Source organism: Somniosus microcephalus, chromosome 16 (genome assembly GCF_052327205.1).
Source record: "Somniosus microcephalus isolate GS21.2 chromosome 16, FLI_Smic_1.0, whole genome shotgun sequence".
NCBI classification, from domain to species: Eukaryota; Metazoa; Chordata; class Chondrichthyes; order Squaliformes; family Somniosidae; genus Somniosus; species Somniosus microcephalus.
Window position 1 is genome coordinate 30419874 of NC_141002.1, and position 20809 is coordinate 30440682.

Sequence of the window (20809 nt, forward strand, 5' to 3'; positions counted from 1 at the left end):
AGTCTCTTTTAGAGACTTGAGCACAAAAATCTAGGCTGACACTCCATTGCAGTACTGAGGGAGTGCTGCACTGTCAGAGGTGCCGTCTTTCAGATGAGACGATAAACCGAGGCCCTGTCTGCTCTCTCAGGTGGACATAAAAGATTTCATGCCACTATTTCAAAGAAGAGCAGGAGGGTTATCCCTGGTATCCTGTCCAATATTTATATCTCAATCAACACCACTAAAACAGATGGTCATTAGCACATTGCTCTTTGTGGGAGCTTGCTGTGCGCAAATTGGTTTCCTACATTACAACAGTGACTACACTTTTTTTTTAAGTACTTCATTGGCTGTAAAGTGCTTTGGGACGTTTGGTGGTCTTAAAAGGCACTATATAAATGCAAGTCTTTCTTTCTTTTGTGCAAACGTCATAAGAAGTTTATTTTTCGGGAAGGCAAAATCAGCAGTAGGCAGAGACCATTGACTATTAACCTTACATTTTATTTGAAGTCATTAATGGTCTTCCTGTAAATAAATCTGCTGTTTATATTTACTGAATTATACACAGCCAATAAAGCTATCTGGGATACTTAACAACATTTCGAAGGAAAGATGTTTTCATTCTGTGATATGCAGCTGAAAGATCAAAAATCTAGATTGGTTTGTTTTTATATTTTCTGCTTTTATTGAATTATATAATACTAGCTGGAGTGCCCGGCGGTGCCGAGGCTTTTTTGAGGGCATGTTGTTGTTGGAAGAGAGAGAGAGAGCGACTGGGGGGAAGAGAGAGAGCGACTGGGGGAAGAGAGAGAGCGACTGGGAGGAAGAAAGAGAGCGACTGGGGGGAAGAGAGAGAGCGACTGGGGGGAAGAGAGAGAGCGACTGGGGGGAAGAGAGAGAGCGACTGGGGGGAAGAGAGAGAGCGACTGGGGGAAGAGAGAGAGCAACTGGGGGGAAGAGAGAGAGCGACTGGGGGAAGAGAGAGAGCGACTGGGGGGAAAGAGAGAGAGCGACTGGGGGGAAGAGAGAGAGCGACTGGGGGAAGAGAGAGAGCGACTGGGGGGAAAGAGAGAGCGACTGAGGGGAGAAGAGAGAGAGGGAGACTGGGGGAGAGAGAGAGAGACTGGGGGGAGAGAGAGACTGGGGGGAGAGAGAGAGGGGGGAGAGAGAGAGAGGGGGATGGAGGGGGCAGAGAGAGAGGGGGAGGGAGGGAGGGAGGGAGGGGGAGGGAGAGAGGGAGAGGGGAGGGAGGGGGCAGAGAGAGGGGGAGAGAGAGAGGAGGTGAAAGGGTGAGGGAGGGGGCGGGGACAGAGGGTGAGGGAGGGGGCGGGGAGAGAGGGTGAGGGAGGGGGCGGGGAGAGAGGGGGAGGGAGGGACGGGGAGAGAGGGGGAGGGAGGGGGCAGAGAGAGAGGGGGAGGGAGGGGGCAGAGAGAGAGGGGGAGGGAGGGGGCAGAGAGAGAGGGGGAGAGAGGGGGAGGGAGAGGGCAGAGAGAGAGGGGGAGAGAGAGAGGGGGAGGGAGGGGGGAGTGAGAGGAGGGAGGGGGGACAGAGAGAGGGGGAGGGAGGGGGAGGGAGAGAGGGGGAGGTAGGGGGGAGAGAGAGAGAGAGAGGGGGAGGGAGGGGGGAGAGAGAGAGGGGGAGGGAGGGGGGAGAGAGAGAGGGGGAGAGAGAGAGGGGGAGGCAGGGGGGAGGGGGAGGGAGAGAGGGTGAGGCAGGGGGAGAGAGAGGGGGAGAGGGGAGAGGGGAGGGGGAGAGGGGAGAGGGCAGAGGGGGGGGGAGAGGGGTTGGGTGGGGAGAGGGGAGGAGGGGGGGAGGGGGGAGAGGGAGGGTGGAGGGGGAGAGGGGATGGGGGAGATGGGAGGGGGGAGGAGTGAGAGAGAGACAGAGGGAAGGAGAGAGAGAGGGTGAGTGGCCCGCGGTCGCAAATGGAGCCAAGCCGCGGGAACGGGCGTGAGCCGGCTTGAGGCTGTGAGAGACGGCCGGGCCCGGTTGCCGGGGTAACCCTTCCACCACCCCCCGCCCTCCCGAGCCCTGCCCCCCGCCCTCCCGAGCCCCACTCTCCGCCCTCCCGAGCCCCGCCCTCCCGAGCCGGCTTCGAGACCGCCGATTGCGGCTGGGTCTGCGCTGGAGCCAAGCCCCGGGAATGGGCGTGAGCCGGCTTGAGGCTGTGAGAAGGGGCTGGGCCCAGTTGCCGGGGTAACCCTTCCCCCCCTTCCCGCACTCCTGAGCCCCGCCCCTCGCCCGAGCCGGCTTCAAGACCGCCGATTCGCTGGCGCTCCGGGCTGACGTTGACGCACGCGCTGACTCCCGCCCCGCCCGCCTTTACTAAGATGGCGGCGATGGCTACGCTCGCCTCAGTCCCGCGCCGCCAGCCTTTAGAAAGTTGGCGGCAATCGCGGGCCGCTTGTTGAGCGGGATGGGAGGTGCATAGCTCGGGCATGGCTGGGCAACAGAGGCCCAGGCTTCGAGGCCTGCCTGCAAAAACGGTGAAAGGTAGGAAAATTATAGAGGTTAGAGAAAAGATTTACAAATTAATTAACTTTTTTTAAAAACAATTTGTGGGAGAAATTGGGTAAGTAGCGCCACTTGTTAACGCCTAAAGAGGCAGGCAGTGGCTGTAGCGCCACTGGCTGCGCCTCCCGTGATATTGAGTTGGGGAGATAATGGTGGCGTTAGTCTTTTGCGCTGCGCCGCCACCGATGACATCATCGGTGTGCGCAGCGCAAGTTAAGGTGGAGGTGCGGGGCGGCCACCTTTTTCGGCGGCCGCCTGCCAGCACCTCCTTCCCCGGCCTCCTAACCGCCCCCCCCGCAGCATTGCTGGCTGTTTCCCGAGAGCCCGGTTCTTCTCTTTGGTGCCGGGCTCGTTTGCCGGCCCTCGCGATCGGGATTCGCGCTGTTGCAGGCACCTCCCCCTTAACAGTGGGAGGAAGGTCTGCAGTACCGCAGCGTGCCGTGCAGCAGCATGTGGCGCTGTGGCACGTTGCACTGCGATCTTCAGTTTCTGCGCCCTAAGAGGGACGCGGAGCGCCTCGAGCCTCGCCCCGTGTCCCTCGAGGGGCAATGAAACTGAATATCGGACGATCGCTGAAGCCGCGAACGCTGCACTAAATCCTGCGCTCAGGTGACTTTGCGCCACTTTGACGCCCCAACCCAATTTCTAGGCCTTTGTGTTATAAAAGCAACTTTTTTTTTTTGCTGGAAATCTAGATTTGAAAAGAAACACACAGAAAGTGGGAAAAAGAAATGAAGAGTTTGGAATCAAGATGGCGGCCACTCACCTCAACTCAGAAGCATTAGGCCCGCCCACACACGCACTGATTGGTCAACCGTCAGGTCACTGAACTGTAGGATCGGTCAATCATCACGTCACTCGACTGTAGGATGGCCCGCCCGCACATGCAATGAACCCGCCCCCGTGACGCAGCGATTGGTCGACCGTCGGGTCACTCGATGCTAATGAGCGGATAATGAGCGGAATTTTGAAAGTTTTTTGGATACCGTCGGCACAATTTTTGTCCGACCAAAAAGTAAATACGCCTATGAGAGTCCCCTAATGATAAGCTTTCTTTTGATATAACATATGTGTAGGTACGCTCTATAACTTTTGATTGTATAGCCGGACAGACAGACAGAAAGACAGACAGACAGACAGAGAGACAGGCAGAGAGACAGAGAGACAGGCAGAGAGACAGAGAGACAGACAGGCAGATACTGTTTTATATATATAAGAAGATGAGCACAGTATTCAATGCAAACCATAAGCACTTATTTCCTACAGTGACTGGGATCAATATACTTTAAAACAACAGTCAATTTAAATCGAGAAATGTCCAGACTAAAACAGACGAAACATGTCACGTTATTAATACATTTGGTGTGAGAATATTAGTGATGGTTTACCCAAACTAGAACCTAGAAATTCGTCAAAGCCACAAAAGCTGCCGGTGCCACCGCAGACGGGTCTTAACGGCCACTGAAAATGGAGGCGCTGGCAGGACCGAAAAATTGTCACTGGGGACTAATTAACATTAGCCTGGCACTAAACTCACAGTCCAATGCTGTCCTGGTGGTGTTTGTCCCAGCAAGAGACTCCAATGTAGCGTGGCCGTAGCGTCATTGCAGCTAGAACAGTCTGCTCTGAAAGCAAGGCTGTCATTTCAGAAAGCAGTTCACTTTCTAAAAGGGGAACTGCCTTCTGAAATGAAAAAAAATTTAAAAAATCATGTAAAAATAGGCAGTTTGTAGCCCTTACAGCTCAACTGCCTTCTGGAAAAAAAATTAACATTAAAAATAATTCCCAAATGGGAGTCTTCAGCTCTTAAAGCTGAATTCCTTTCCGCACCTAAAAAAATGTGAAAAGTGCTTCAGCGCTAACACACATGGCTCAGCAAGCCAGGGAAGGGGCACCCAGGATCTCACACGCAGCACTCCAGCTTTGTGCAGGGGGTCAACACTGTAAAAGAGGCCCTCTACCCACAGGGGCCAGGGGGCACTCCAGAAAGAAGGATGTGGGACTAGATCACCGAGGCCGTCACTGCCAGCAGTGTTGCCCCCACCACCTGGCTCCAGTGCCCAAAGAAGCTTCATGACCTCAGACCAGTGGTTAAGTTCAATGAATGCATCTTCAAGAATCGTCTCCTACCAACTGCATCACTAGCCTCACACACTGCTCAATGCACGACTACCCGCCCCCCCCACCCAATCACTCACCTACTAACAATCTCTATCAAACATGAGGCACACCTTCCATTCCTAGCTTCACTTCAGCCCCTTGGAGGAGATGGTGCTGGCTGTTCTTGGCAGGGGCATGGCTGAGCCCTTGGCCAGTGGTGGGGCTGAAAGGGTACAAGACCCTCATACGTTATCTTCCTTCTTGCATGTGCCACTTGCTTTCCTGCCCTCCCATCACCACAACTCCACCCTTGTGCCTTCCTCATTTCATACACCCAAGAAATCCAGCCTGCCCAGCCAGTAGGTGACCAAGAAGAGGGAGAGGAGAGCAAAGAAGAAGAAGAAGAAACCATTACTCGATTTGACACTCCCAGCCACCAGCTCCTCAAGGTCAATCAGCAAGGCCGTGTGCAGTGTCCCCCACTGAAAGTCAGCAGCCTTCCACCAGCCATGCTGCAGCCACTGGGGTAGCACTGCGTGACATCAGTAGGATAGGCAAAGGCACACACAAGACAGCCACTAAGGGAATGCAGAAGGATGAAGAGTTGGTTTCTTGATGTCATATTGGATGGATAGGTGTATAAAATTGATTGGAAAGTTTGCTTTGTGGTGGCTTTTATTTCAGCCAAGAGGACGTTGTGATGGTCAGTAACAGAGGGAAGGTAAGGTGTGGGACAAATGTTGAAAGGAGAATTGGGGTTGTGGTCACTGGCACTGCAGGTAGATGATTCCATCCCAGATATCCCAGCCAGAAAGGGGCTGTCTGGGTTGCATCCTTCCTTCTGCTTCCTCCTCTTCTGCTTCCTCCTCTTCTGTGTCCTCCTCTTCTGTGTCCTCCTCTTCTGCATTTTCCTCTTCTGTGTCTTCCACTTCCCTCTACAAGCAGATGCTGTAAATCTGAAATAAAAGCATAAAATGTTCGAAATACTGAGTAGTTCTGAAACACGAACTCTGTTTCTCTCTCCAGGGATGCTGCCCGACCTGCTGAGTATTTCCAGCATTTTCTGTCTTCTCAGAGGCCTTCCTTTACCATCCAAGGCATTGCAAGCATCCAGCAGCACTCCCTGTACTCCTTGCAAACATAAAAACATTTAACATGTATTGCACCAAGCCAGTACTTCAATAACATTTTAAAAATCCTGTCCAAAAGCTTAAATGTAAACTTGCCTGAAAGATGTGTGCGTCCCTTTAAGAGGTGCTGAGAGTGCCTCTGTCAGTCTGTTGAATGCTCGCTTTACAGAGCGAGCTTAGGACCTAGCGCTGAACTCAGTGCTAAGGTCGAAGTTCGCTGAGGTGACATTAAGTCGGCGTTGCACGGTGACTGACGTCACCCTCTCTTCATTTACATGTCCAGGGCCAGTGCTTCTATCGGCAGTGCTAAGGCCCTCATCAAAATGGCGGCTGCTGAGTCCCACGCCAGAGAAGGGCACTAGAGTAGCGGCTGCCATTTTTCACCAGCACACGGTGCAAATGAGTGCCAGTAAATGGTCCAGGTTGTTTATGAATAGAGTACAGTGCATATCGATTTATGCTGCAGACAAGTTAATGCAGGCCTCCACATTCAAATTTCACATTTTTGGTCAAAATTAATTTTGCACATCTAGGAAAATGCTGCCACTATCTAAATTGATGCTCACTGAGAGTTCACATCTAATTTTTTTGTTTCAGAAGCAGCATGCTCAAAATGTAATGTTATCGTGGTACTCCTGTGACCAAGCTTCACACCCCTGGGTAAAACTGAATATTTAAATGCGAACCCAGATAATTTAGTGCACTTCAATATCATGCATTATTTTTTCCAGTTTTTAAAATTAGGTTAATGATAAAGAGAGCATAATGGAATATTCTCATTATCTGGTAATTTAATGGAATTTTCAAGTGGATTAATCTTCGCTGGACATGTTGGAGCAGTGCAGTTATAGAACATACATAATATTTGTGGTGGTTTATGATATTTATAATTAATTGTCACATTTCAGGATATTGTGACCATTTTTCCATCAAAAAGAACTACATCTAAATGTTGGGCTTATAAAACAAACTGTATTCACACAAGTTTTAAAAAAACCCACTGAGATGAAAGGTGATTAAAAGGCTAATTAACTAGGCATTGGCGTTCTTTCTCCAAAGACTGAAAAAATAAGCAATTTGTTAGCCTGCCTTGGTAATTGATAAACATCTCACACTCATTATATTGGGAAGTCACTGGGTTCTTTTTTTCTGGTTGTGAACATAGATCGTATTAGGGACAAAAACATGCAATGACAGTCAGGTTTTTAAACAGAAAACCACGAGGGTAGCCTTTTGCCAAACTCAGAAGGCTAAAATGTAGAAAAGGAAGTTAAGAGTTCTTTTTCTATGTCAAACAGGACAACCCACTGATGTGGGAAAGTGTAGCATGTTTTCTATTTTGTACTGTTACGCAAACACACTGGGCCATATATTCCGATCCCTACGGGTGTGTTCGGGCTGTGTACACACCCGTAGGGACATCAAAAATGCTGGTTTCAGACATGCAAAGTGCATGCCCTGAAAACCGGCATTTCCGATCTGTCAAGAATGCTCTTGACTGCTCCTGGAGAAGGGCCTCTGCGGGGGGAGAGTTCTGCTTTCTGGAGCCCCTCCGCCTGCAGAAAACCCTTAGAAATCTTACGCCTGGTAAAAGTAGGCATAAGGCCTGCTTTTACCAGCATAAGAGTTGAAAAAAGTAAAAAAAAAAATTCACTCATTTATCATTTTAAAATGCTTTAAGAAGGTAAGTTTATTTTTAGCCCCTTAAAAAACTTTAATTATTTTTTTCAAAAAATTTAATTTTTGTTTAAAATATTTACTTTATTGGAATTTCAACTCATTTTTAAAAATTTGATTAAAAAAAAAATTATTTGAAGTTTTAGTGTTTTTGGGGTGATCTCCATTCATATATTTGACAGGTCTGTCAAGTGTATGAAGGGAGATTCCCTTCTCCAATTGGCTCCCCGTGGCCCACGTGATCCCAGGGAAGCTTGCGAACTACCTGCACCTTTGTGATACGTGGGCCCTGCGCATTTCGAGTTTGGAGAGGCCATGGGGATCATAACTGTTGCTCTGTGTGTTCACTTGTGGAATAAAACAGCTAACGATTCATATCTGGCCTCGTCTTATCGTGTGTTTCCTCGGTCTGCCTTTGAAAAGATTGGGGAAAGTGCACTGGGGGACACAATGGGAAAGACACGAATATCCAGTTCAGACTACAAGGGAGTAACATTGTTACACTCCTGGGTTACGCTATTGTGTAGTTAGATATTGAGCAAATGTAAGAAGTCACACAACACCAGGTTATAGTCCAACAGCTTTATTTGAAGTCACAAGCTTTCGGAGCGCTGCTCCTTCGTCAGGTGAAGTGGAGAGATGCATAAAGACACAGCTTATATAGTCAGAGAATAATGTCAGATGTTTACAGGTAATCTTTCTAACTGCCATTTATCACACCTCGGCAGAGAGATAATCACAGCAATCAAAGGTGTGAATGGTGTCCAAACAGGTCAGTCAGGAAAACATTACATCAAAGAACAATGAGGTGGGGTCACAAGGGGTCAAATGTTGCAGATGCTGGGGTCTGTGTGAAAAACAAAAAAACAGTACAGGCACACCCCAAAAGGTAAGGTACTCTAATCACGAACGAGAGTGACCAACATCATTGTACCTGACAGAATATTCAAAGCAAGACCCTAAATCTGTATACACTATTCATTAACTGAAAGACATAACTGATGCACGACTTGCATTCATGAATAATGCAAATCCTGGAACCGCTCCTAATATATGAAGGGGATTATTTTGGCCAATGGTGAAAGCATGCACTAAATGGGTACTGTGCTAATAAGAAATGTGTGATGAAATATTCCATTCATCACTGCCTGTGACTGTGGTCGGTTTCAGTTTCATTTCCCTTCCCCCAGTTCCGTTCCCTCACCATTGTATTGTATATTGGAATGTGTTGTGTGTAGGGCTCCGCCCATACCTGGCCCCTATGTAAGCAAGCTCAGTCTGGCCTCATATCCAGTACTGCAGCCCTCCGGATGGAAGATACCTCTCTCCACTACGTGTTACCTTCTAAGTTAATAAAAGCCTTGTTTTCTTTCGCTAACATCGAGTCTCGGAATTATTGAGGCACATCAATTTTATTAACTTATTTTTCAAAACAATGGATCAACTCCTGAAACCCGAACGTTTGGATTTGGATCAGCATGCTCCGGACGCATCAGCACGCTTCGGACACTGGTTTATGTGTATGGAATTCTTCCTGGACAATTCCGCAGCCGTCAAAGATGCTACGGACGCTGCGAGTGTGAAACTCGGAATTCTGCGGAATTGGGTAAGCCACCGGGTTTACCCCCTCATCCAAGACGCCGACACGTACCTGGCCGCCTGCGACATCTTAAAGGCGCATTACCAGCAGCCTACGAATGAGGTGTATGCTAGGCATCTGCTCGCTACTCGCGCACAGCGACCTGGGGAATCGGTGGAGGAGTTCCTAGGCACCCTGAAAATGCTTGGCAAAGACTGCAAGTGCCGAGATGTAAAAGCCGCAGTGTACACTGACGAGCTTGTTCGCGATGCCTTTATCACAGGCCTCAGCTCCACTTACATCCGGCAAAGACTGCTGGAAAAAACAGGATTGGACCTGAAACAGGCTGCGGACACCGCACGATCCCTGGATGTGGCCCAGAGAAACTCGGACGCCTACTCTTCAGCCCGCGCCGTCCACGCCGCCACGTGTGCACCAAGGGCACCGCCATCTTGGAAGGCATCTTCCCCACCCGGCAGCCGACACCATCGGGGCCCCGCTCTCCCCCCAGAAGCCCTACGACAGCCGCGACGCGTCGGGGACCCAACTGCTACTTCTGCGGGCAGCCAAAGCACACCAGAAACCTGTGCCCGGCGAAAGGCACCACCTGCTTTAAGTGCGGTAAGAAGGGGCACTTCGGGAAGGTGTGCAGAGGGAACCCCGCCGGAAAACCAACCACCGGAAAACCCGCCACCGCCGCGTGCGCGTCGTGGGAGCGGCCATCTTGGACGCCATCTTGCCCGACCTCGTGGGGTCCGCCATCTTATGAGCAGACAGCGTGGACGCCATCTTGTCTCGATCAGGGCCCTACAGTGGCATCGGTCACAGTGGACCAGACCAGGCCGCACCCGCTATCCAAATCAATGGTGGACATCGAGGTAAACGGGTGCAGGGTTAAATGTTTAATTGACAGTGGAAGCACGGAGAGTTTTATCCACCCTGAACTGGCACAACAACAACTCTCCCTAAAGGTGGTCCCTACTCAGGGTACCATCTCTATGGCTGATAAAACCCAGACATCGACCATTCTGGGTTACTGCACGGTACAATTGTCCGTTAACGGAACTGTATATGATAATTTTAAAGTATTAATCATGAAGAATCTATGTGCGAGCGTGATCTTGGGCCTGGATTTCCAGTGCAACCACCAAAGCATCACGCTCAGGTACGGTGGGTCCCAGCCGCCCCTCACAGTGTGCGGTCTGGCTACCCTGAAGGTAAAGCCGCCTTCGCTATTCGCGAACCTTACCCCTAACTGCCGGCCAATAGCGACCAAAAGCAGGAGGTACAGCTGGGAGGACAGGCGGTTTATCGCGACCGAGGTAGACAGGCTCCTGAAAGAGCGCATTATTGAACGCAGCAACAGCCCGTGGCGCGCCCAAGTGGTAGTGGTAAGGGGTAGCGAGAAGAAATGGATGGTGATCGACAAAAGCCAAACGATCAACAGGTACACCCAACTAGACGCCTACCCGCTACCCCGCATATCAGAAATGGTGAACCAAATCGCCCAATACCGGGTGTTCTCCACCATCGACCTTAAGTCAGCGTACCACCAGCTCCCTATCAGACCAGAGGACCGCCCGTACACCGCCTTCGAGGCGAACGGACGCCTCTACCAATTCCTCAGAGTCCCCTTTGGGGTGATGAATGGGGTCTCGGTCTTCCAGAGGGAGATGGACCGCATGGTCGATGACCACCACTTGCAGGCAAACTTCCCCTACCTCGACAACGTCACCATCTGCGGTCACAACCAGCAGGATCACGACTCGAACCTCGAGAGGTTCCTGGAAACCGCACAAAAACTCAACCTCACCTACAACGAGGACAAGTGCGTTTTCAACACCACGCGCCTCTGCATACTAGGCAGCGTGGTGGAGAATGGGGAAATTGGACCAGACCCCGACCGATTGCGCCCCCTACGGGAGCTGCCCCTGCCCAACACTCCCAAAGCCCTGAAAAGGTGCCTGGGGTTATTTTCTTATTATTCCCAATGAGTCCCCAACTACTCCGACAAAGCCCGCCCCCTCTTGAAAGCATCCTCTTTTCCGCTCTCTGCTGAGGCCCACGCCGCCTTCAAAAGCATTAAGCAGGATATTGAGCGGGCCACGCTACAGGCAGTGGACGAGAACACTCCATTTCAAGTGGAAAGTGATGCGTCTGACTTCGCCTTGGCGGCCACCCTCAACCAGGCGGGGCGGCCCGTAGCTTTCTTCTCGAGGACCCTCCAAGGGCCCGAGATCAGACACTCCTCCGTGGAAAAGGAGGCCCAAGCCATCGTGGAGGCAGTGCGCCACTGGCGCCACTACCTAGCCGGCAAACGCTTCACCCTACTTACCGACCAGCGGTCGGTAGCGTTTATGTTCAATCATAAACAGAGGGGGAAGATTAAAAATGATAAGATTCTTAGGTGGCGGATCGAGCTCTCCACCTTCGAGTATGACATCATTTACCGGCCAGGGGCCCTTAACGAATCCCCTGACGCCCTCTCACGAGGGATGTGTGCCAGCGCCACCGGGGATTGGCTACAGACCCTCCACAACGACCTCTGCCACCCAGGGGTCACGCGGCTGTTCCACTTCATAAAGTCCCGTAACTTACCCTACTCGATCGAGGAAGCTCGGTCTCTGACCAGGAACTGCCGCACTTGCGCTGAGTGCAAGCCTCGGTTCTACCGCCCAGATAGAGCCCACTTAATCAAAGCTACACGGCCCTTTGAGCGGCTCAGCTTAGATTTCAAGGGCCCCCTCCCGTCCGTCGACCGCAATGTTTACTTCCTGAACATTGTGGACGAATACTCCCGGTTCCCATTCGCCTTCCCCTGCCCAGACATGACCAGCGCCACGGTCATTAAATGCCTCAACAGCCTGTTCTGCCTGTTCGGTATGCCGAGCTACATCCATACGGATAGGGGGGCGTCCTTCATGAGTGAAGAGCTACGCCAGTACATGCTGTCCAGGGGGATCACCACGAGCCGTACCACCAGCTACAACCCCCGGGGTAACGGCCAAGTGGAGCGAGAGAACGGGACAGTATGGAAAGCAGTCACTCTAGCTCTAAGGACCAAGGGCCTCCCTATCTCCCGCTGGCAGGAAGTCCTCTCGGATGTGCTCCATTCGATACGGTCGCTATTGTGTACTGCCACTAATGCCACGCCTCATGAACGAATGTTTGTCTTTCCCCGGAAATCCACCTCAGGCGTATCCATGCCGTCATGGCTCTCCACCCCAGGTCCGGTATTCGTGCGAAGGCATGTGAGGGGCCACAAGACGGACCCTCTTGTGGAGCCAGTGTACCTACTCCACGCCAACCCCCAATACGCATATGTCCGGCACGCCGACGGAAGGGAGGACACCGTGTCCATAAAAGACGTCGCCCCAGCCGGTAACGACAACAACCACGGCGATAGCAGCGACAACGATCGCAGCAACTTTTACCCACCCACTACTCTTTCATCACCCCCGGAAGAACATCGACCAACGGCACCCCCACCAACTACCCCTTCAACAACCCTGGCGGCACCCCCGGCAGAGACCCAGGAGGCTACCGGGGACACCCAGCCGACACCCGCGGCACCGCAACAGCCACGTCGGTCGCAGAGGACTATCAAACCCCCGAACAGACTAAATCTATAGAAGGGGTGAATGTGATGAAATATTCCATTCATCACTGCCTGTGACTGTGGTCGGTTTCAGTTTCATTTCCCTTCCCCCAGTTCCGTTCCCTCACCATTGTATTGTATATTGGAATGTGTTGTATGCAGGGCTCCGCCCATACCTGGCCCCTATGTAAGCAAGCTCAGTCTGGCCTCATATCCAGTACTGCAGCCCTCCGGATGGAAGATACCTCTCTCCACTACGTGTTACCTTCTAAGTTAATAAAAGCCTTGTTTTCTTTCGCTAACATCGAGTCTCGGAATTATTGAGGCACATCAAAATGCCTGTTTGAAAGTCCGGATTTAACACACAATTTTCAGGCTAATTGATTATCACGATTTTAACGTGCCTGCAGGCGCTAATCAGAAACCTTCCAAGTATAGCACTCAAGCGCTGATTAGATTCAATTTTCATGGAGCAGTATATGTGGGATCCTCACACCCACTTCCACTGAAGGTGTGGAGTGCTCTGGCTGGCACACAACAACATGTTGCTGGATGACTCAGGGACCGAGGGAGAAGGCGCACAGGTTATCGGATGTCCTGTACCCACAGCGGGGGGGAAGGATGCCACCTTGCCTTCCTCGCCCTCCTGTCTCTCTCTCCTGCAGTAGCTGGTGCTGCTTTGCCTGGCCTCATGTCCTCCTCCCATTCCATGTCCAGGTCAAAGGGGACCCCTAGCATGATGCCCGTGACCAAGCACTCCTTTTCTCCTGGTGTCCAATAAGGTGGAGTAGCGCAGCACTTAATCTTTTTAGGTGAAGTCCTCAGAGAATTTCCAGACTAAATGTTGCTTGAGTGTTGGTGAAGTCTGGACAAAGTGTCCAAGAAAGTCTCCCGATGTGTTTCTTCGCAGCTCCAGCAGCACTGACCATGAAATGATGAGTATCCCTTTAAGTGGTAAGTATCACTTTAAGTAGCGCTTGAAATCGACATCAACGCCATGTTCACTCCCAAACAGCTGGTCGCTGTTAGGAGAGGGCGTTAGTTGAACCACCAGCCACCAAAATGCCGTGCAGCCTTGTTAATGAACGCTAGCATGCATTTTAAGTGGCAATTCGCTGTTTAACTAGCCTCTGGGTGACTGTTCCTAGCGCTGGTTTCAACTCTTTTGCTAAGATGATGTCTTTCACTAAATGAGGGCTAAACTGGCGTTTCAGCTTAAGATCTAAGTTTAGAACATCTCTTTACCTCTTTAGCACCTAAAATATTCAGCAAAAATCGCCCCCAAGCAATCTACATTAGTACTAATAAGAGATATTTAAACTACTGTGGCAGAACCACTGAATGACTCTGGCTAACTGTATATAATTCTCTTTAATGATGTTCTAACACCAGCCTAAACCTGTACCATTGTGTTAGGCATTACTGTGTTTTGTATATAGAGTTTGCATGTACGGGGCATGGCCCCTTTAAGAGCGTGGGAAAATGCGGGTAATCGCGATGATGTCACGTCGCAAACCATGGGCAGTCCTCGTGGCATCTCCGTTGAGTAAAGACCTGTTTAATTGTTCTCTTGCGTCGATCTCCGTTATTCGTAGGAATTCACTAATTCCTACATTGGTGACCCCGTTTTTGTGAACGTTTTCATTAAAGAAGAGCACAGCATGGAACCAAACGCTGTTTCGCTAAAGCTACCACAGTTCTGGGAGCAGCAAGCGCCCTCGTGGTTTATTCAGGTCGAGGCCTAGTTCGCCCTGAGGAACATCAATGCGGATCAGACCAAGTACCTTTATGTGGTCTCCGCACTCGACAGCTCTACCGCCTCTCAGATCGTCAGCCTCCTCGAAAACCCCCCAACGGAGCGCAAGTATGAAACCCTCAAAGCGCGGTTACTGCAGGTTTTCGGGCTCACAAAATTGGAGCGCGCCCGTCGATTACTCGCTATGCCAGGGCTCGGGGACTCCAAGCCTTCAGAGTTGATGAGCCAAATGCTCACACTCCTGGGCTCAGAACGGGAATGTTTCCTATTCCGCGAGATTTTCCTCAGCCAACTGTCTGAACAGGTACAAGCTGCCCTGGCCAGTTCTGAAATTGAAGACTGCGCAACACTCGCTGCGGAGGCTGACAAAATTTTCGCTGTAACTCGGCAGCACTGTGCCGCCACGAGGCACCCATACCCCGCAGACGCCGCCCCAGCTCGTCAGCCTGCTGGGCTGTGTTTCTACCATGCGCAGTTCGGCGCCCTCCCTGCAGTTTTCCCCAACAAAACAAACCACAATGGACACTGCGACCACCGAGGAATGGGTCTAACGGGCACACCGCGGCTGCGATGGCGATCGGCAACGCGGGAAAATTGCTGTTCATCACTGATACTCTCTCCGGTCGTCGTTTTCTGTGCGACACCAGAGCGCAGTGCAGCATTTTATCCGCGTCCGCCCTCGATGTGCAGACGGGGAATCACGGCCCCGCCCTTGAAGAGGCCAATGGCGAAACAATTCGGACCTTCGGCAGACGGCGAGTGGAGGTGTGCCTCGGGCGGCAACGTTTTCACTGGGAGTTTGTTATGGCCAAAGTTTCCCAGCCCCTCCTCGGCGCGGATTTCCTGTGCGCCAACAGCCTCCTGGTCGACGTTAGGAACTGGTGGCTGATCAACGCATCAACTTTTAATTACCGCAGTAACACTACATTGTGCACCGTCTCCTGTGCGTTCCCGACTCCTGATGAGTTTGCTCGCCTGCTCGGCGAATTCCCAGTTCATCCACAAGACGTCCAGAAGATCGCAGTCTTCACCCCATTCGGCCTCTTCGAGATTTTACGAATGCCGTTTGGGTTAAAGAACGTCGCCCAGGCTTTCCAAAGCCTGATGGACTCCGTGCTGCGGGACCTCAAGTTCCTCTTCGTCTACCTAGACGATATTCTAATTGCCAGTCCTACTAAGGAAGACCATACCTATCACCTACGCACCCGTTTTCGACGCCTCAGCCAACACGGCCTGATTATCAACCCAGCCAAGTGTCAGTTTGGCCTGCACCAAATTGACTTCCTGGGGCATCGCATCACCTCAGAGGGAGCGGTTCCTTTACCTTCGAAAGTAGAGGTGGTGACATCCTTTCCACGCCCGCAGAACGTTAAGGCCCAGCAGGAATTCCTAGGCATGGTAAACTTTTACCACCGTTTCGTGCCTAAGGCGGCACTACTCATGCAGCCACTGTACGAGGCCCTCAAGGGCAAGACTGGCAAGAACCCAGTAGACTGGATGGATGACATGGCCCGAGCGTTCGCCGACACGAAAAGCCCCTTAGCCAACGCGACTATGCTGGCGCACCCGCTGCCAGGAGCCACCATCGCCCTCACCACTGACACGTTGGACTATGCAGTCGGTACCGTGCAACAGCAGTGGGTGAACGGGACGTGGCAGCCGTTGGCATTCTTCAGCCGTCCACTACGGCAGAACGAGAGAGCATACAGCACATTCGACCGGGAGTTGCTCACCCTTTTTCTGGCCATCCGCCATTTTTGGTTCCTACTGGAAGGACGTCCTTTCACCGCCTTTGTGGACCATAAACAGCTAACCTTTGCAATGGCCAAGACCACCGAACCGTGGTCAGCCCGACAGCAGCGTCAACTGACCTACATATCCGAATTCACCACGGATATACAACACGTGGCCAGAAAGGACAACCTGGTGGCAGGCTGCCTCTCCCGCGCGATCGTCAATACGGTTCATTTGGGCATCGACTACGCCCTCATTGCAGCGGACCAAGCCTCAGACCCAGAAGTCCAAGCTTACAGAATGGCCATCACTGGCCTCCAGTTGGCCGACGTCAAGTTCCATTCGGCAGGTACCACGTGACGTCTCCGTACAGGATCCTCGCCCTGTCGTGCCGATCGTCTGGCGCCGCAAAGTGTTCGACGCCATACATGGGTTGTCACACCCTGGAATGAAGGCCTCTCAGAAACTGATGTCAGCGAAATTTGTATGGCATGGCATGCATAAAGATGTCCGCGACTGGGCCAACACCTGCGTGGTCTGCCAAAAGGCCAAGGTACAGCGCCACATCAAAGCTCTGTTGGCCACCTTCACAGTTCCGGAGCGACGTTTTGACCATGTCAACGTGGACCTGGAAGGACCACTCCCACCCTCACATGGTTTTTCACACATCCTGACTATCGTTGACCGCACCACCAGATGGCCGGAGGCGGTCCCCCTGTCATCCACTACTTCGGTGGACATGGCCAGGGCATTCATTTCCTCCTGGATCACCCGTTTCGGTGTGCCCGCAGATATTTCATCAGACAGGGGATCGCAGTTTTCCTCCAAACTCTGGAATGCAGTGGCCCAAGGACTCGGTGTCAAATTGCACCGCACCACAGCTTACCACCCACAGGCGAATGGCCTCTGCGAGCACTTCCACTGGTCAATGAAAGCCGCCCTGAGGGCCAGCCTCCAGGACGCTGGATGGGCAGACAAGCTACCGTGGGTCCTGTTGGGCCTTCGCACGGCCCCCAAAGAAGACCTTCACTCTTCATCAGTGGAGCTTGTGTATGGTCAGCCGCTGCGAGTCCCGGGGGACTTCCTACCAACATCGATGGAGCCATGGTCCGCGTCTGCCCAGCTTGCTAGTCACCAAGAGGCGGCCAGATGTTTTGCACCGGTGCCCACTTCGCACCACGGGCTGCAGAGGTCACACGTTCCCACGGAGCTTCACAAGGCTGAATACATTTTTATTCGCCATGACGCACATAGGGATCCGCTCAAGGCCCCATAAACCGGTCCCTTCTGCTTGTTGGAAGCAGGGGCCAAAACCTTCACGGTAGATGTCGGTGGTAAACCGGACCACATTTCGGTCGACCGCTTAAAGCCAGCACATTTAGACCTCGACCGCCCCGTCGAGACAGCACAACCGCCGAGACGGGGTCGGCCACCCATCGTCGTTACGGCAGACCAAGTGCGACCGCCCACCAGACTGCCAGCCGACCAGCAACCTCCGCCTCGAGAGTACAGGAGTCGTTCTGACAGGCTCGTCAGACCCCCTCACCGTTTGACTTTGTCTGTTAAAGTGAATTCTGGGGGGGCGCATGTGGCAGAACCACTGAATGACTCTGGATAACTGTATACAATTCTCTTTAACGATGTTCTAACACCAGCCTAAACCTGTACCATTGTGTCAGGCATTACTGTGTTTTGTATATAGAGTTTGCATGTACGGGGCATGGCCCCTTTAAGAGCGCGGGAAAACACGGGTAATCGCGATGACATCACGTCGCAAACCACGGGGCTGCCCAGGCAGTCCTCGTGGCATTTCCGTTGAGTAAAGACCTGTTTAATTGTTCTCTTGCGTCGATCTCCGTTATTCGTAGGAATTCGTTAATTCCTACACTACCGTGTAAATTCAATGTGCTCACTTATCGCCTAACACAAGTCCTTACATTTTTTTAAAAGTAATTACTCCACCTATACAAAATCCAGAATAGATTCTTCCATGGCAGTTAATTCTCTTTGACAATAGTCCTCTGTAACATTACCTTTTGTCACTATTGGATCTTTTGTTCGTCACTCGTACATCTTCCACTTAGGTTGAGATGAAAATATATAAATGTGTGCTCCGTCTTTATTAATGTTGTTGCCGACTGCTCCTTGGCTGATACACAAGAAATGCATAATCATCGAGTGTGAATGATTTGTGCTTCAACTGGATTAGATTATCTTGTTTAACAGTCATACAAACTTTAATGCAACTGCAGTAGATGACATATGTAGTCTACCCATAGCTTCCATGATAACACTGCACTCTGCCCTGGAGATACTAACGGTACATAAGCTGTCTAAACACTTTCTTTTCAAAGTGATCAGTTTCTTTTCATGAAGCATCATGATCCTGTTTGCCAGTTCTGAAGACTATTTTCAATGGCTTTGCTGCCTTGCTGAACAAATTATCCCCCCTGGTTTGTTCCTGACTCTATCTCTCAACACTATTTGCTAAAGTTGTGTCCACATGGATTGCAACTTCTGCCCTTCAGAGTCTGAACCGGCACAGTGAGAGGAGGATTGTGCTTTTAACAAATATATTTTGAGTTAAGGGCCATGAGCTCCTTTATTGGTAAACCCATTTCTTATATTCTGTCAGAATTATACATTTCACTTTTATAGAAACTAACTGTGTTTGGTAAGCACGCATAAAGTGGTCCTTTTACTATTCAGACACTGGAAAATTGACAGCAGTGATAAAAACAAAGGGCCATGAATATAAAGGAGTCACTAATAAATCCAATAGAGAATTCAGGAGAAACTTCTTTACCCAGAGAGTGGTTAGAATGTGGAACTCACACTCACAAGGAGTAGTTGAGGCAAATAGCAGAGATGCACTTAAGGGGAAGTTAGATAAACACATGAGGGAGAAAGGAATAGAAGGGTATGCTGATAGGATTTGGTGAAAGGGGTGGGAGGAGGCTCGTGTGGAGCATAAACATTGGCATGGACTGGTTGGGCCAAATGGCCTGTTTCAGTGCTGTACATTACATCGGACATCCAGCACAGAAACAGGCCATTCGGCCCAACCAGCCCATGCTGGCGTTTATGCTCTACTCGAGCCTCCTCATCTAACTCTATCAGCATAACCCTCTATCCCCCTTCACCCTCATACGCTTATCTAGCCTCCCTTTAAATGCATCTATACTATTCGCTTCAACCACTCCCTGTTCTAGCGAGGTCCACATTCTCACCACTCTCTGGGTAAAGAAGTTTCTTCTGAATTCCCTATTTAATTTCTTGGTGACTATCTTATATTGATATCCTCTAGTAATACTCTTCCCCACAAGTGGAACCACTCTCTGTGTGTCTACTCGATCAAAATCTTTCATAATTTTAAAGACCTCTGTTAGGATGTCCTTCAGCCTTCTCTTTTCAAGAGAAGAGACCCAGCCTGTTCATTCTTTTCTCATAGGTATATCCTCGCATTTCTGGTGTCACTCTTGTAATTCTTTTTTGCACCCTCTCCAGTGCCTCTATATCCTTTTTATAACATGGCATCCAGAATTGTACCCAGTACTCCAAGTGTGGTCTAACCAAGGTTCGATACAAGTTTAGCATAACTTCCCTACTTTTCAATTCTATCCCTCTAGAAATAAACCCTAGTGCTTGGTTTGCCTTTTTTATGGCCTTATTAACCTGCGTTGCTACTTTTAGTGATTTGTGTATTTGTACTCCGACATCCCTTTGCTCTTCTACCCCATTTAGATTCTTATTTCCCAAGTAATATGTGGCCTCCTTATTTTACTTACCAAGATGTAATACCACACATTTATCTGTGTTGAAATTCATTTACCAATTATATTGCCCATTCTGCAAGTTTATTAATGGGTTCTTATAATGTGTTGCAGTCATTCTATGTGATTCTATGTAATATGAGCAATGAATGCTTGCCCATTGATAAATTTGCATTCTTAGCACTGAATGGATGATGATCTCAGTCCATACCACATGGAGGTGAAGAATGAGCTGAAATTTGGTTTTGCTTTGGTCACATTTGATTGTTTTCTTTTGCTACAATTGGTAGAATAACATTAGCGTGTAGCTGTGGACAACCATGTCATTTTATTATTATTAGCAGTCCCGACACAAGCCATAACTTGAAAAAAATAAACCTCCAAGACCATTAACAACATTGCAATTGAACTGATTGCAAGTCTGTAATGTATCCATCTTTTAGTCCTAACAGTCATGTGCTGTCTGAAATTAGACAAAATATGCCAATATCTCATTCACAACTGCCCTGAACCTCCTACGCCATTGAAATTCTTCTGCATAACCTCAACAGTTAGTGAAAAAATTAACATCTTGCAATACTTTTTCATCAGGGTTAAAAAAAAGTTTTTTTCAGAGATTAATTTTTGGCTTGGCTCAATTGAACAAGCAAGTGTTGATCTCTTTGAGCCACGTGTGTCCATAACTATTGACTCACACCTCAAGTATCCTTGTGTTTTCCAACATCTCGGGTTGGGAAGTCTCTGATCCCAGGCACATGGCAGGGAATGTCTGGCAAGCTTTCCTGTTTTGACCAGAGGAAGATTGAAAATAACAGTGACCGAGGCATGGACAGGCAGACCCAGAAAAGGCTGTGAACATTGTCAAGTCCAGTGAAGGATACAAGATTAGAATTCAGAATAATACTTTGAAGTTATGTTCCTTAATTCAAGCAAGATGACCCACCAATGTGAGGGTTGTGTGGTTT